We start from the raw sequence: 15,325 nt of genomic DNA on the forward strand, positions 1-15,325 counted from the left end.
GAAGTCGTCTCGCCCCCCGCGACGCTGTGATGAGATGGGGAATGAATGATTGGGCTAGGCTGGGGGGAGACCCTGCTACAAAAACAAGTTGTGGTCAATTATTTTTGAAGCCAATATAAAATTAATGGAAAAATAATATTTCATTCACTATCATTCGTACCTAGGGTGAGGTAGGGGAAGCGGTGGCGCCCCAGGAATGATGATGAAGCGTTTGCGCCATTGAATAAATGTCTTCTCTGCTTCTCCTAGTGTCTTCTCCCCATCACCGCCTTCAATGTCAAGAGGAACATTGCTGTAACCTTTGAGCACTCTATCGACCGAGACGCTAGCATATCTAGGTTGAATAACTGACCCATGGATTCTTGGTGTCTTCGTTCGGTCTATTGGAGATACAACCCCGATAGCCACCATGATTGATGCATTATTACCATCTGGAATGTGCAGCTCACATGTTGTTAGAGGCTCGGTAATGTCATCAACAGGGAAGCGCAACCCAGCATCACCTTGAATAACTGGCAGCTCCGTGGAAGCACAACTACTTTTCATCTGACCAACGGGGCTAATGGTGACTCCCGGCGTCAATTGCATTTGACTCATTGCTAGCTACACTTGCCTCTTGATCTCCTCCTACATTCTTGCCTCAAGAGATTTTTCTCATTCACGTGATTCAAGCAATGCTTGTCGTGACTCATTAACAAATTGCTCCAATACACGGATTTGGTCTGCCTCCTCATCCTTCTTTCTCTGGCGGCTTCTGTAGGTATCCCTGTCTGCTGGGAATGCTTGTAGCCACGGAACCGCCCCATAGCCTCTTGTTCGACCACCGTGTTCAGGATTCTCTAGGGCATATGTCAATTCTTCCTTTTCTCTGTTGGGCTTAAAAACACCACTATCAGCTTCTTCCCTAGCACAAGCTAGTCTCTGTGTTGCTCTCTCAATTTTTTGGCCGAAAATTAGCTTGCCAGTGTCTGGGTCTAGGCTTCCCCCATGAGCGTAGAACCAATTCTTCGCGCGTTGAGGCCAGTTCTTCTCTATTGTTTCAGGTATGATTCCCTTGCCAGTAATCTCTGCTTCTAGGTTCTGCCACTTGGGAATAGCACTCCTATAACCACCTGATCCCATGCGATGATGGTATTGCTTCTGTCGAGCATTCTGCTGATTCCTCATCACACGTTTCCTCACTCTCTTGAGATGTCTTGTATTGTACGAAGTCATCCCAATGGGACTCCAACTTGACAAACGCCTTAGCATTGAAATTCGGCGTTTCATTCTTCAAGATAAACTTTTTATACAATGTCTTCTTCCAACTCTGGAACAATGTTGCCATCTTCTTCATTGTCCAATCCCTCACTAGCTCCTTCAAAGCATCATCTGCTTGTAATGTGAAATGCTGAGTGATATCTCTCCAAGCTAGGTTCTTGTCACGATCAGATACAAAACTAACATTAGGAGCGGATATCTTCTGCTTCCATTCACGAGCACTAACTAGGATCCTATCCCTTACAATGAACCCACATTGATTGACATATGTCTGAGCATGTGGTCCCAATGGTTTGCCGGTGTCGGTGTCGAATTCTGATATTATGAAACGGTCCTCTAATGGCTTTTTTTGGCCCTCGGACTTTCCTACTCTTGCCGGTGGTTGATGTAGATCCAGAGACCGGCTACATGAGTAGAAACACAATGATTAACAACAAATATACGTACGCATGCATCTATAAGAGATGATAGATAATCGAATATACCTCGCCAGTATTTTCTTGCGCGACAATTTGTTGATCTTCAACCACCGGCATATTCAGGATATCATCATAATCAGCAAAGTACTGACTCGTGTCATCCACATTGGTGCCGGCGTTGATAATATTCACCATTATGTCATCATTCAAGTTATCATCCGGAGCAGCCATTTGTATCTTCAAGATAACACATAGATAGAATTACTATGGCACATAACATAAGTACATGTGAAAACACATATAGAATTACTAAATCCAATTAAATATAATAACACATAATATTTCATAAGGATAAACAATAATATGGTATAGGCTTCGGAATCGAATAAAAAACACTTTCGATCCAAAAAACATGGAAATAAGTACATGTATATATACATATAGAATGATACAATTTTCTCTCTCTCTCTCAACACATAGAATAAGTGCATATGTATATATCTCTAGATATGCATGTGATAACACATAGAATGTCTCTCTAGATACAATTTTCTCTCTCTCTCAACACATGGAAATAATTAAGTACATGTATATATACACATAGAAATAATTAAGTACATATATATATGTATACATATAGAATCTCTAGATAGAATTAATTACTAAATCTAATTAAACCTAACATATATACATAGATAGAATTTTACTAAATCAAAATTAAATCTAACACATATAGAGAGAGAGATAGAATAATAATTACTAAATATATCAAAAACTATAATAAAAACTATCTAAAAAAACTATCTAAATAAAGTACTAATTACATTTTAATATATTTAAATCTAATTAACATATATCAAAAACTATCTAAAAACTAAGAATAAACTACTAATTAAATTTTAATACATTTAAATCTAACATATATATCAAACACTACATAAAAAAACTATCTAAAAAGTATCTAAAAACTATCTAAAACAGGCTATGGATGCATGGCCATGCATGCATGGCGGCTGGGCGTGCTGGCCAGCCACACGGGGCCGAGCAGAGCCGCGCGAGGACGACGTACGGCGGAGACTCGACGGCCGTCGGGCAGGGCTCGACGACGACGGCGGCGTGGGCGCGGCAGAGACGACGATCGAGGCCGGGCGGGGGTAGACGACGACGGCGGCGCGCACGGGTGTGGCAGAGACGACGAGATCGATTGTAGATCGAAAAGTAGAAGATGAACCGGTCGATATATATAGGCCGGGACCCTTTAGTCCCGGCTGGTAACACCAACCGGGACTAAAGATCCTTTAGTCCCGGCTGGTAAGCCGAACTGGGACTAAAGGTCCAACCCTTTAGTCCCGGCTCGGCTTACCAGCCGGGACTAAAGGATCTTTAGTCCCGGTTGGTGTTACCAGCCGGGACTAAAGGTATTTTTGGGCGGGCAATTCTGCCCACCCTTTAGTCCCGGTTCCTGGCCTGGGCCGGGACTGAAGGCCTGAAATTTTTGCAGCCCGCCAAAGTGTTGTTTTTTATTAAGGATTGTAGATCTTGATGAGCTGCTCAAATGAGACACTAAATGACCTCAGATGAAAAATCTCTGAATACCAAGTTTGATCATCTCAGCAAGATCTACAATTGTTACATAGCTCATTTTTCCCATTTGAGAAAGTTTTATCAAACACTAGTCACAAATTCTTGAATCTCATATAGACTTTCTAAAACTATGTCACACACTTGTGAAATTTGAACTACATTTCGTTCAAACTTTCTCAAATGAAAAAATGGCCTATATAAGGATTGTATATCTTGATGAGCTGAACAAACTTGGTATTCAAAACTTTTCAATTGGAGACAATCTAGGGTTCCGAAAACTAGTTTGTAGGCGTCGAAATTTAAAAATCACAAATTTGAACCGTCCAAACTATCTCAAATGGAAAGTTGACCAAAACAACAATTGTAGATCTTGATGATTTTAACAAACTTGGTACTCAAAACTTTTCAATTTTAAGTCATTTAGAGTTCAGAATACTAGAGTCAAAGTGTTGTTTTTTCATTTGACCAAATTTGACTTGGTCAAACTTGCTCAAATGAGACACTAAATGACCTCAGATGAAAAATCTCTGAATACCAAGTTTGATCATCTCAGCAAGATCTACAATTGTTACATATCTCATTTTCCCATTTGAGAAAGTTTTGTCAAACACTAGTCACAAATTCTTGATTCTCATAGACTTTCTAAAACTATGTCACACACTTGTGAAATTTGAACTACATTTTGTTCAAACTTTCTCAAATGAAAAAATGGACTATATAAGGATTGTATATCTTGATGAGCTGAACAAACTTGGTATTCAAAACTTTTCAATTGGAGACAATCTAGGGTTCCGAAAACTAGTTTGTAGGCGTCGAAATTTAAAAATCACAAATTTGAACCATCCAAACTATCTCAAATGGAAAGTTGACCAAAACAACAATTGTAGATCTTGATGATTTTAACAAACTTGGTACTCAAAACTTTTCAATTTGAAGTCATTTAGAGTTCAAAATACTAGAGTCAAAGTGTTGTTTTTTCATTTGACCAAATTTGACTTGGTCAAACTTGCTCAAATGAGACACTAAATGACCTCAGATGAAAAATCTCTGAATACCAAGTTTGATCATCTCAGCAAGATCTACAATTGTTACATATCTCATTTTCCCATTTGAGAAAGTTTTAGTCAAACACTAGTCACAAATTCTTGATTCTCATATAGACTTTCTAAAACTATGTCACACACTGTGAAATTTGAACTACATTTTGTTCAAACTTTCTCAAATGAAAAAATGGCCTATATAAGGATTGTATATCTTGATGAGCTGAACAAACTTGGTATTCAAAACTTTTCAATTGGAGACAATCTAGGGTTCCGAAAACTAGTTTGTAGGCATCGAAATTTAAAAATCACAAATTTGAACCTGTCCAAACTATCTCAAATGGAAAGTTGACCAAAACAACAATTGTAGATCTTGATGATTTTAACAAACTTGGTACTCAAAACTTTTCAATTTTAAGTCATTTAGAGTTCAGAATACTAGAGTCAAAGTGTTGTTTTTTCATTTGACCAAATTTGGCTTGGTCAAACTTGCTCAAATGAGACACTAAATGACCTCAGATGAAAAATCTATGAATACCAAGTTTGATCATCTCAGCAAGATCTACAATTGTTACATATCTCATTTTCCCATTTGAGAAAGTTTTGTCAAACACTAGTCACAAATTCTTGATTCTCATATAGACTTTCTAAAACTATGTCACACACGTGAAATTTGAACTACATTTTGTTCAAACTTTCTCAAATGAAAAAATGGACTATATAAGGATTGTATATCTTGATGAGCTGAACAAACTTGGTATTCAAAACTTTTCAATTGGAGACAATCTAGGATTTGCATCGTTGTATCATGCGGGCACAACAGTGAATTTTTTCTTGACGTATGACCCTTGGTTATGATCTTGTCGTAACCATGGAGTGTCTTCATCATTTAACATGATGCTTGGATCTTTCTTCACTATGAAGGGTGGAATTCGGACATTTCTTTCATAATCTTCTGACATGTCTAACTTGTCTTCAATTCCCACTATATTTATTTTCCCAGAAAGAACTATGTGGCGCTTTTGGCTCATTGATCATTGAGTTGATGTCTTCGTTTTTTCCTCTCTTTGATTTTGTAGACATGTCTTTCACATAGAACATCTGACTCACATCGGCAGCAAGGACGAATGGTTCGTCTTTGTACCCAATATTGTTGAGGTCCACTGTTGTCATTCCATACTCTTTGTCGACTGTTACCCCTCCTCCGGTCAGCTTCACCCATTGGCACCGGAACAAAGGGACTTTAAAATTAGGTGCGTAGTCTAGTTCCCATATATCTTCTATGTGGCCATAATATGTTTGTATATTCCCATTTGGATCCTGTGCCATCTATGCGAACACCACTATTTTGATTGGTGCTCCTTTTATCTTGGGCAACTGTGTAAAATATATTCCCATTTATCTCATACCCTTGGTACGTGAGGATATGCCATGATGGTTGCCTAGCCAACAAATACAGTTGCTCATCAATATTGTCATCGCCTTGACATTCTTTTCGCAACCAACCACTGAAACTTTCCATGTGCTGACGCCTAATCCAAGCTTCAGTCTTCCCTGGAAACTTGGATCGTAAGAACTCCTTATGTATCTCGATGTACGGATGCACCAATGACGAGTTCTGAAGAACTGTGTAGTGTGCTTTATTGAAATAATCATCTTCCATAACAATATATGTTTTCTTCCCTAAAGTTCCTTTACCACTGAGTCTCCCCTCGTGTCGCGATTCGGGAACGCCAATCGGGGCAAGGTTAGGAATAAAGTCAACACAGAACTCAATGACCTCCTCTGTTCCATAGCCCTGGGCGATGCTTCCTTCAGGCTTAGAATGGACTTTCACATATTTCTTCAAGACTCCCATAAACCTCTTGAAGGGGAACATGTTATGTAAGAACACAGGTCCAAGAATACTAATCTCCTTCACCAAATGAACTAGGAGGTGTGTCATGATATTAAAGAAGGATGGAAGGAACACCAACTCAAAGCTGACAAGACATTGAACCACATCATTCTGTAGAGTAGCCAGTTCCACTGGATTGATTGCCTTCTGAGAAATTGCATTGAGGAATGCACATAGCTTCACGGTGGCTAGACGTACATGTGGAGGTAGAATTCCTCTTAAAGCAACTGGAAGCAATTGCGTCATAAGCACGTGGCAGTCGTGGGACTTTAAGTTTAGGAATTTCTTCTCTGGCACATTTATTATACCCTTTATATTGGAGGAGAATCCCGATGGGACCTTGATGCTGCTTAGACATTCGAACATGCTGTCCCTCTCTTCTCTGCTAAGCGTGTAGCTAGCAGGACTTAAGTAATGACGTCCATCATCTGTCTTCTCTGGATGAAGGTTGTCTCGTTCTTTCATGCCCTGCAAGTCCTGGCGTGCTTCAAGTGAATCCTTTGGCTTCCCGTACACACCCATGAATCCTAACAGGTTCACACAAAGATTCTTTGTCAGGTGCATCATGTCGATTGCGTTGCAGACCTCTAGGACTTGCCAATAGGGTAGCTCCCAAAAGATGGACTTCTTCTTCCATATGGGTGCGTGTCCCTTAGCATCTTTGGGAACAGATTCGCTGCCTTGTCCCTTTCCAAATACTACTTTCACATCCTTGACCATTGCGAGTACATCTTCTCCAGTTCGGTTATGAGGCTTCTTCCGGTGGTCTGGCTTACCTTTAAAATGCTTACCTTTCTTTCTTACTTGGTGATTCAAAGGAAGGAATCGACGATGGCCAAGGTACACGACCTTTCGACATCTTTTCAAATATATACTGTCAAGGTCATCAAAATAATGTGTGCATGCATTATATCCTTTGTTTGTCTGACCTGAAAGATTACTTAAAGCAGGCCAATCATTGATTGTTACGAACAACATTGCTCGTAGGTCAAAGTGTTCTTGTTTGTACTCATCCCAGACACGTACACCTGGTTTGTTCCATAAAACTAGAAGTTCTTCAACTAATGGCTTCAGATAGACATCAATGTCGTTGCTAGGTTGCCTCGAACCTTGGATGAGGATCTGGCCAAGTGCTAATGGCTTCAGATAGACATCATAATGAACTTCCGCTTCATGCATAACCATGGAGGAAGGTTGTAGATACATAGAGTAACTGGCCAAGTGCTATGACTAGTGCTCTGCTCCCCAAAAGGATTCATACCATCTGTACTTAAGGCGAACCTTAAGTTTCTAGCCTCATTTGCAAACTCTAGAAATTCCCTGTCTATCGCTCTCCACTGGGACCCATCAGCTGGGTGTCTCAGCATATTGTCTACCTTACGGTCTTCTTTATGCCACCGCAACAACTTTGCATGGTCTTTATTTCTGAACAAACGTTTTAAGCGTGGTATTATAGGAGCATACCACATAACCTTGGCAGGGATTTTCTTTCTAGGACGTTGTTCACCCTCGACGTCACCAGGATCATCGCGCCTGATCTTATACCGCGCTGCTTTACATACCGGGCATTCATCCAAATTCTCGTATTCATTGCCATGGTAGAGGATGCAGTCATTAGGACATGCATGTATCTTCTGGATTTTTAATCCCAAAGGGCAGACAACCTTTTTTGCTTCGTACGTAGTGGTGGGCAATTTATTTGGCTTCGGAAGCATCTTCTTTATGAGGTTCAATAAATTCCTAAATGCCTTGTCGGATATACCATTCTTTGCCTTCCACTGTAGCAATTCCAGTGTTGTACCCAGTTTTTTTGCCCCTCTTCGGCCGTCGGGTATAGCAACTTCCTATGATCCTCAAGCATGCGCTCAAACTTAACTTTCTCTTTTTCACTTTCGCATTCTTGTTGTGCATCACGAATGGCATCGCCAAGAGCATCACCGAGATCATCTTCTGCCGCTACCTCTTCTTCATCTCTCCCCATTGTAGTATCATCAAAGGCAGCATACTGAGCAATAATGTCATCAATGTCTAAATCTTCTCCTTCACCTTCTTCCATCATGACCCCGCTTTCTCCATGCTTAGTCCAACATATATAGTTTGACATGAAACCTGACTTAAGCAAATGTGAATGAAGACTCATTGAGCTTGAATATTCCTTTAAATTCTTACATATGGCACATGGACAGCACATGAAACCATCCCGCTTATTTGCCTCGGACACACCTAAGAAATAGTGCACGCCCTCAATAAAATCTTGGGAGCGGCGATCGGCATTATACATCCAATGGCGTGACATAATCTGCATTACACGACAAATTATGAAAACCTTGAACATAATTAAGTATTTTATTACACAACATAGATGACACACACACGGTTGATTAATTAACTAAGCCTGGCTACAACGTAAGCAATCCCAACTATCACTAAACAAACTAAAACTACAATGCACTTCAGTAACATAATTATTTCGTGATTGTACGCAACTAAAACAGACAAATCATTCTTCTGTTGAATATCAATAAGCTTCTCCTGCTGGCTCACTGCCTCATCATCAGCAGCCGCTACCTCAAGCGCACCCAAATTCTGCACGTATGCAGCATAATCTTCCTCCCAGTACCAACCATCGCATCCATTGCCCTCCCACTGAAATTAAAGCCAAAAAATATTTAGTCAAAAATATTCAAGAAAAGTAGGTCAATTAGCCATAATTATAAAATGCGTAAGAAACTCACATCGTGATCCGGGCACTTGTAGAAAACACGACCCTTGTTGGGTCCCTGTCTCTTGACTCGGTACTCTATCACAATCTTCTGCTTACACTTGCCGTAGATAATGAGAGGGAGTTCTGGCCTCAGTCGTTTCGCAACCGAACAAGAGGCCGAGGATCCGGTATCAGTTGTCATCTACTTTCTATACTTATTTTTTGCAAACTAGTGTAAATTTCATATTTTCTAAAATGATATATTTAAACAAAACTAGTACGGATTTCACATGTTTCAATAAATAACCATCCGTACTAGTTGACCTTGCTTACGTGATCATCTCGGCCAGCATTTCTCCACCGGACGGCACCGTACTTGGCCAAGGAAGAGCTCCGATTCTACGAGAAAGGGAACACGGTCTTCCACGACTGTTGCCGCTCTCCCTCGTAGAATCAAAGCTCTTCCTTGACGTCCGTTACCGCTCGACAGAGAACATGTTGGCCGAGCTGAACACGGTCCGCAAGTTCAACTAGTACGGATTTTCTATAATTTTCTAACTATTTACTAAGTTTTTCATTTCATGGAAAATTTAATTCTAAAAAATAAAAGGCATGATTTCTAAGTAGTTCATTTCATGGAAAAAATAATTCTAAGTGACCTGCTCGATATCGGCAAGCTCGCGGGCGTTTAGGTTGCCGAGGATAGTAACATTTGTAGATGATATTTGTAGGTCTGAAGTTATCAAATATCCATCAAATTATAGCTCAAAAACATGTTTCAATAAATAACCATCCATACTAGTTGACCTTGCTTACGTGATCATCTCGGCGAGCATTTCTCCACCGGACGGCACCGTACTTGGCCAAGGAAGAGCTCCGATTCTACGAGAAAGGGAACACGGTCTTCCACGACCGTTGCCGCTCTCCCTCGTAGAATCAAAGCTCCTCCTTGATGTCCGTTACCGCTCGGCAGAGAACATGCTCGCCGAGCTGAACACGGTCCGCAAGTTCAACTAGTACGGATTTTCTACAATTTTCTAACTATTTTCTAAGTTTTTCATTTCATGGAAAATTTAATTCTAAAAAATAAAAGGCATGATTTCTAAGTATTTCATTTCATGGAAAAAATAATTCTAAGTGACCTGCTCGATATCGGTGAGCTCGTGGGTGTTTAGGTTGCCGACGATAGTAACATTTGTAGATGACATTTGTAGGTCTGAAGTTATCAAATATCCATCAAATTATAGCTCAAAAACATGTTTCAATAAATAACCATCCGTACTAGTTAACCTTGCTTACGTGATCATCTCGGCGAGCATTTCTCCACCGGACGGCACCGTACTTGGCCAAGGAAGAGCTCCGATTCTACGAGAAAGGGAACACGGTCTTCCACGACCGTTGCCACTCCCTCGTAGAATCAAAGCTCCTCCTTGACGTCCGTTACCGCTCGGCAGAGAACATGCTTGCCAAGCTGAACACGGTCCGCAAGTTCAACTAGTACGGATTTTCTACAATTTTCTAACAATTTTCTAAGTTTTTCATTTCATGGAAAAATTAATTCTAAGATCACGTAAGCCACCGGGGACCAGGATGATGCGTGCTCCAGCGAGGACGAGCGAGGCGTGATTTTGATGAACTAATTTAACTTTTGTTTATCCAAACATATATGCAAATCATCATGTGATTTTGAGCTAAAAATGACATATAAAATCATAATAAAGTCCAACATATAAAGTTACACATGCATCTACATCGCAAAATGAGATAAGCTACTGATAAAACATAAGAGGATTAAGTTTGTTACCTCCAAAATCGAAGAGCAACACCAATGGAGGGGGAGAGAGCAAGAACAACAGCAAGCTGAAGAACAGAGGCAGTGAGTTTGAATGGAATGGCTTGGGCTCGGGAAGGAAGAAACGAGTTGGATTATAGACCGGGATAATTAGTCCCGGTTAGGGGGCCAAACCGGGACTAAAGATTAATCTTTATTCCCGGGGCATCACCCAAACCGGGACTAAAAGCTTTAGTCCCGGCTGGTATTACCAACCGGGACTAAAGGTAATACCAGCCAGGACTAAAGATCCCTGCCCCGCGGACGACCATTGGGCAGGGACCTTTAGTCTCGGTTGGTATTACCAACCGGGACTAAAGGGTCCTTTAGTCCCGGGGGCAAAAAATGCCGAGGTCAATGCCAAATTGGGACATCGTTCTAAAGTCTGTTCTCTAGGAGTGAGATGTTTAGATAGCAATTAGGAGGACTAAACATAAGCTAATTATAAAACTAATTGCATAAGCCGAGACTAATTCACGAGATAAATTTATTAAGTCTAATTAATTCATGATTGGCTTATGTTTACTGTAGCATCACATGGGCTAATCGTGGACTAATCAGGCTTAATAGATTCGTCTTGGGAATTAGTCATGGCTTATACAATTAGTTTTGTAACTAGTCTATATTTAATACTCCTAACTAGTATTCAAACATCCGATGTGGCAAGCACTAAAGCTTAGAGCCCCAAAGTCAAGAGTGGTGATTATCCAAAAGGGAATGACATTGTGTTGCAGTGGTACATTACAGATTAGCACAACATTAACAATTTATCCCGCAGCGAAGGTGGTGTGTGCCAGTGGGGACGCGCCCAACACACCGAGGGCACCCGCTGCGCGCCAAGTGTGCTGCAGTGCCGGGGGGACGCCACTACGGCTGTTGTACGCCCCAGGGAGCGAAGCACATCCAGGGCCCAACCAGTGGTGAGGCACCGCGACCATCGCCTTGGTATCGGCCACCACTGCAACCGCTGAAGCCCTTCCTCTTGTTGTGTTTGCCGCTACCGCGGCGGCTGCCAGGGCCATCACTGCCATCAGCAGAACTGCCGCAAGTGTTGCTGCGGCCATCGCCCTAGCTTCGGGTGCCTAGGCAGGAGGAGGATGCACGGCAGCCCATGGCAGAAGAGGGCGATCGCGCGTATTGGGCAGTCTGCGAGGCGACCTTGCCCTCATTGGCAAGACGGAGTTCCTTGAGTGTTGGAACCAGTGGTGACCACCAAGCTCTCGATCTTGGAGCTGGCTTGAAGCCGACCCGGCTTGCTACCCACCTGCCGTCCCTGTCCCTCGACCCCGCCCTCCCCTGATCACAGGGCAAGGCCCTGTGAGCTCCGCCCCACGCTGCTAGCCCTGTCCAACCACTGTCTCCTACTACCCCATCGCCCCACCCTGGCGTAGTCTAGCCCGCCTCCACCGCCATTTCCCCGCCGCTGCCCCCGAAACCGCTTCTAAGACTACTGGTGAGGAGATCTCCTTACCTTGAAATCCTAATGCCGGTGAGTTTCCGTTCTCCAACATCAGCGACCCTCACCGGAACCCTAGCCACCTTCTTCTTCCTCACCGGCACGGGCGCGGGCGCGCGTTACGCGACGGGTCACATAAAATTCTTTCCATATGTAATAATATTTCATTCATTTTGTTAATACTAGGTGCGCCTAGTCATGGCCAAGCTGAAGGAGGCTATGGCTGCAGGCATGGCAGTAGACATGAGCGATGCGATGGACACATTCACCAATGACATCGTGTGCTGCGTGGTGTCGGGCAAGTTCTTCAGGCAAGACGGCCGGAACAAGACCCTCTGAGAGCTGATTGAGATGAACTCTACCCTGTATGCAGGGTTTAGCCTAGAAAACTATTTCCCAGGGCTTGTGAACTCTCTAGGTATGTTCACCAGGTTTGAGAGCAGAAAGCCAGACGAGACGCATGAATGATGGGACGAGGTACTTGAAAATATCATAAGCGACCATGAGAGGTGAAGCTTCAATGATCGCTGTGGCGACCTAGTTGAGCTAGAAGATGGCACAGACTTTGTTGACGTGATGCTCTCTGTTCAGCAAGAGTACAGTATCACCAGGGACCATATCAAGGATGTCTTGATGGTGAGTGACTCCTAGGTACCGATATTAACATTTTCTTTAGAGAACAAAAGTAGATCTATTATAGATTGTGTCATTTTCGATTGACATACTTATCCTAAATTACCCACGCCCAGGACATGTTCAATGGGGGCACCAGCACATCATTCTTGGTCCTTGAACTTGCCATGGTAGAGCTCATGTGCCACCCTCATATCATGACAAAGCTACAAGAGCTGAGGTAAGGAACAAGACACCAAATGGACAGGAAATGGTCAAGGAAGAGAACCTAGATAGCCTGGCCTATCTGAGAGCTGTTGTGAAGGAGACGCTAAGGTTACACCCACCTGCCCCACTACTCTTGCCTCACCAGTCCATGGTGGATTGTGACATCGATGGGTATACAATCCCCTCTCGAACTCGAGTCGTCATCAACGCTTGGGCTGTCTGTAGACATCTAGAGTCATGGGAGAAAGCGGAGAAGTTCATGCTAGAGAGGTTCAGGGACGGTGGTAGCGCCGCGACCATCGACTTGAAGGGGAATGATTTTCAGTTCATACCATTTGGAGCCGGTCGAAGGATGTGCCCTGGCATCAACTTTGGGTTGGCTACTGTTGAGATCATGCTGGCAAACCTCATGTACTGTTTTATTGGGGGCTGCCAGCTGGCATGGAGAAGGAGGACAATGGTATGACAGAGGTTTTCGGATTGACGGTTCACTGAAAGGAGAACCTCATCCTTGTTCCGAAACTACCTAGTACCGCTAGCTATGCATAATCTGATGCAGGATGCTCCATAAATTATCTGCTATATATGATCTATGAATGTAAGGCTTGCATGTGAATTTGTGTACCTGCTCTATGTATTTTGTGGGTTTAAGTAGTCGTATGCAGAGTCAGAAAGAAAGTTGTTTGCACATATGTATTGAACGCATGTCCCTTCAATATATATGAAGCCGCACTATGGATTGTTCCAAGTTTGTGAACAATATAGTTTTTAGACAAAGGAAGCTTCTATGAACATCAAGATCATACAAGATTCTAAAAGTACTCCGGCCTATCCAGAACTAAGATGATGCCTACAGCTTTAGCATAACGGTAACACAAAAAAAAGGGCGAACAGGTAGTGCTAAGATGGCTAATGCTGGCAACCTGTTCCTAAGACTCGACTGGGTTCTTGACCCTTCCATTCTTCTCAGATCGGTGAGAACTCATGCAAACTTGGTGTAGTTTCCAAATTTCATACTCTAGGCTCTTAGGCGCTGTTTGGTTGTGCGGTCAGGCAGCAGTCCGGGCCATTGATTTCAGTCGCCCGGTGCCTGAAATGGATGCCTTAAGTTGGACTAAAATTCCTTTTATTTGTTGGACTAACTGTGTTAATGTTTCTATCGCGTGCGTGCAGAATGCATGAATTTGTGATTATCATTACCAGCCATTCAGTTCTTGATCCTTTCATTCTTGTCAGATTGGTCAAAGCTCATGCAAACTTAATAAAGTTTCCAACTTACATGCTTGTGGATGGATAGTGAACACGATAAGGATAGTATGTACTACTTCGTCGGCCAGAATTAAGATTGGGTGATTATGCAATAGGGAATATGCATAAGTGACGAAATGGATTATATATTTTGATTATGTTTTTTTTGTTGTTTAGTTAAAAAGAACCGTTTCATCATAGAAACAAACATTAGGCAACACCATGCTGCTTTTTTATACAAGTATGTCTAATTACAATCGACGATCTTGTAGACACAAGTTTTTCCTCGAAGCAAGATTCAGAATTACAAGTAACAAGCATGGTACAAGGCATTTGAGGTCAACTAGTATCACATTTTTTCATGTTGGCTTCTCTAGTTTTTATACAGGGCATTCTATTGGGTAACTCAGCTTTTACAATGTATCAGCAAATTTAGTCTAGGATTCCCCATTGAGGAACAATTGTGGAGAAGAGTTGTAGCATCTACACCACAATAATAACCTCGAGAGGGAAAAGAAAGACTGTAGTTTGGTAACCTCCAACGTCACATCAATTTACTTGCATATCAGCCACTGCAAATTGTCTTCTGTCTTGCATTCATCTCTCTCTTGGCTTCTATCTTGTCTTCTCTTGGTTCACGGAGGTCAAGAATATGAGAAGGCGCATGGTATTTAACTTCTCCAGTTTTGTCATTACCTCCCAGAAATGTGTTGATTTAGCTAGTCATTTAGATGGTGTGAGCAGTTACGATATCATTCATACACTCCTTGCCCATTTGCATATAGAATAAAAGGTCTCCTATTTTTTCTTATAATATAATGATACTAGCTCTATTACTTTTGGAGACCAAAAAACATTTTCTGTTATACTAACTGTTTCCATTTTGCTTTAGTGTGTGTGCAAAATGTGTGAAGTGGCCGATGTGATAAGTGCTATAATCTTAGCAGCCACTGGGTTCTTGACCCTTCCATTCTTCTCAAATCGGTCAGAACTCATGCAAACTTGGTGTAGTTTTGCAAATTTCATGTCATGCCCTAGGCTCTTAG

General features: G+C 42.0%; 1 pseudogene; it reads left to right on the forward strand.

Annotated features, from left to right (window-relative positions):
• The first annotated feature begins 12,767 nt into the window (after positions 1-12,767).
• On the forward strand, positions 12,768-13,580 carry LOC136480965 (indole-2-monooxygenase-like; annotated as a pseudogene).
• The last annotated feature ends 1,745 nt before the right edge of the window (positions 13,581-15,325 follow it).

Source organism: Miscanthus floridulus, chromosome 9 (assembly GCF_019320115.1).
Source record: "Miscanthus floridulus cultivar M001 chromosome 9, ASM1932011v1, whole genome shotgun sequence".
NCBI lineage: Eukaryota > Viridiplantae > Streptophyta > Magnoliopsida > Poales > Poaceae > Miscanthus > Miscanthus floridulus.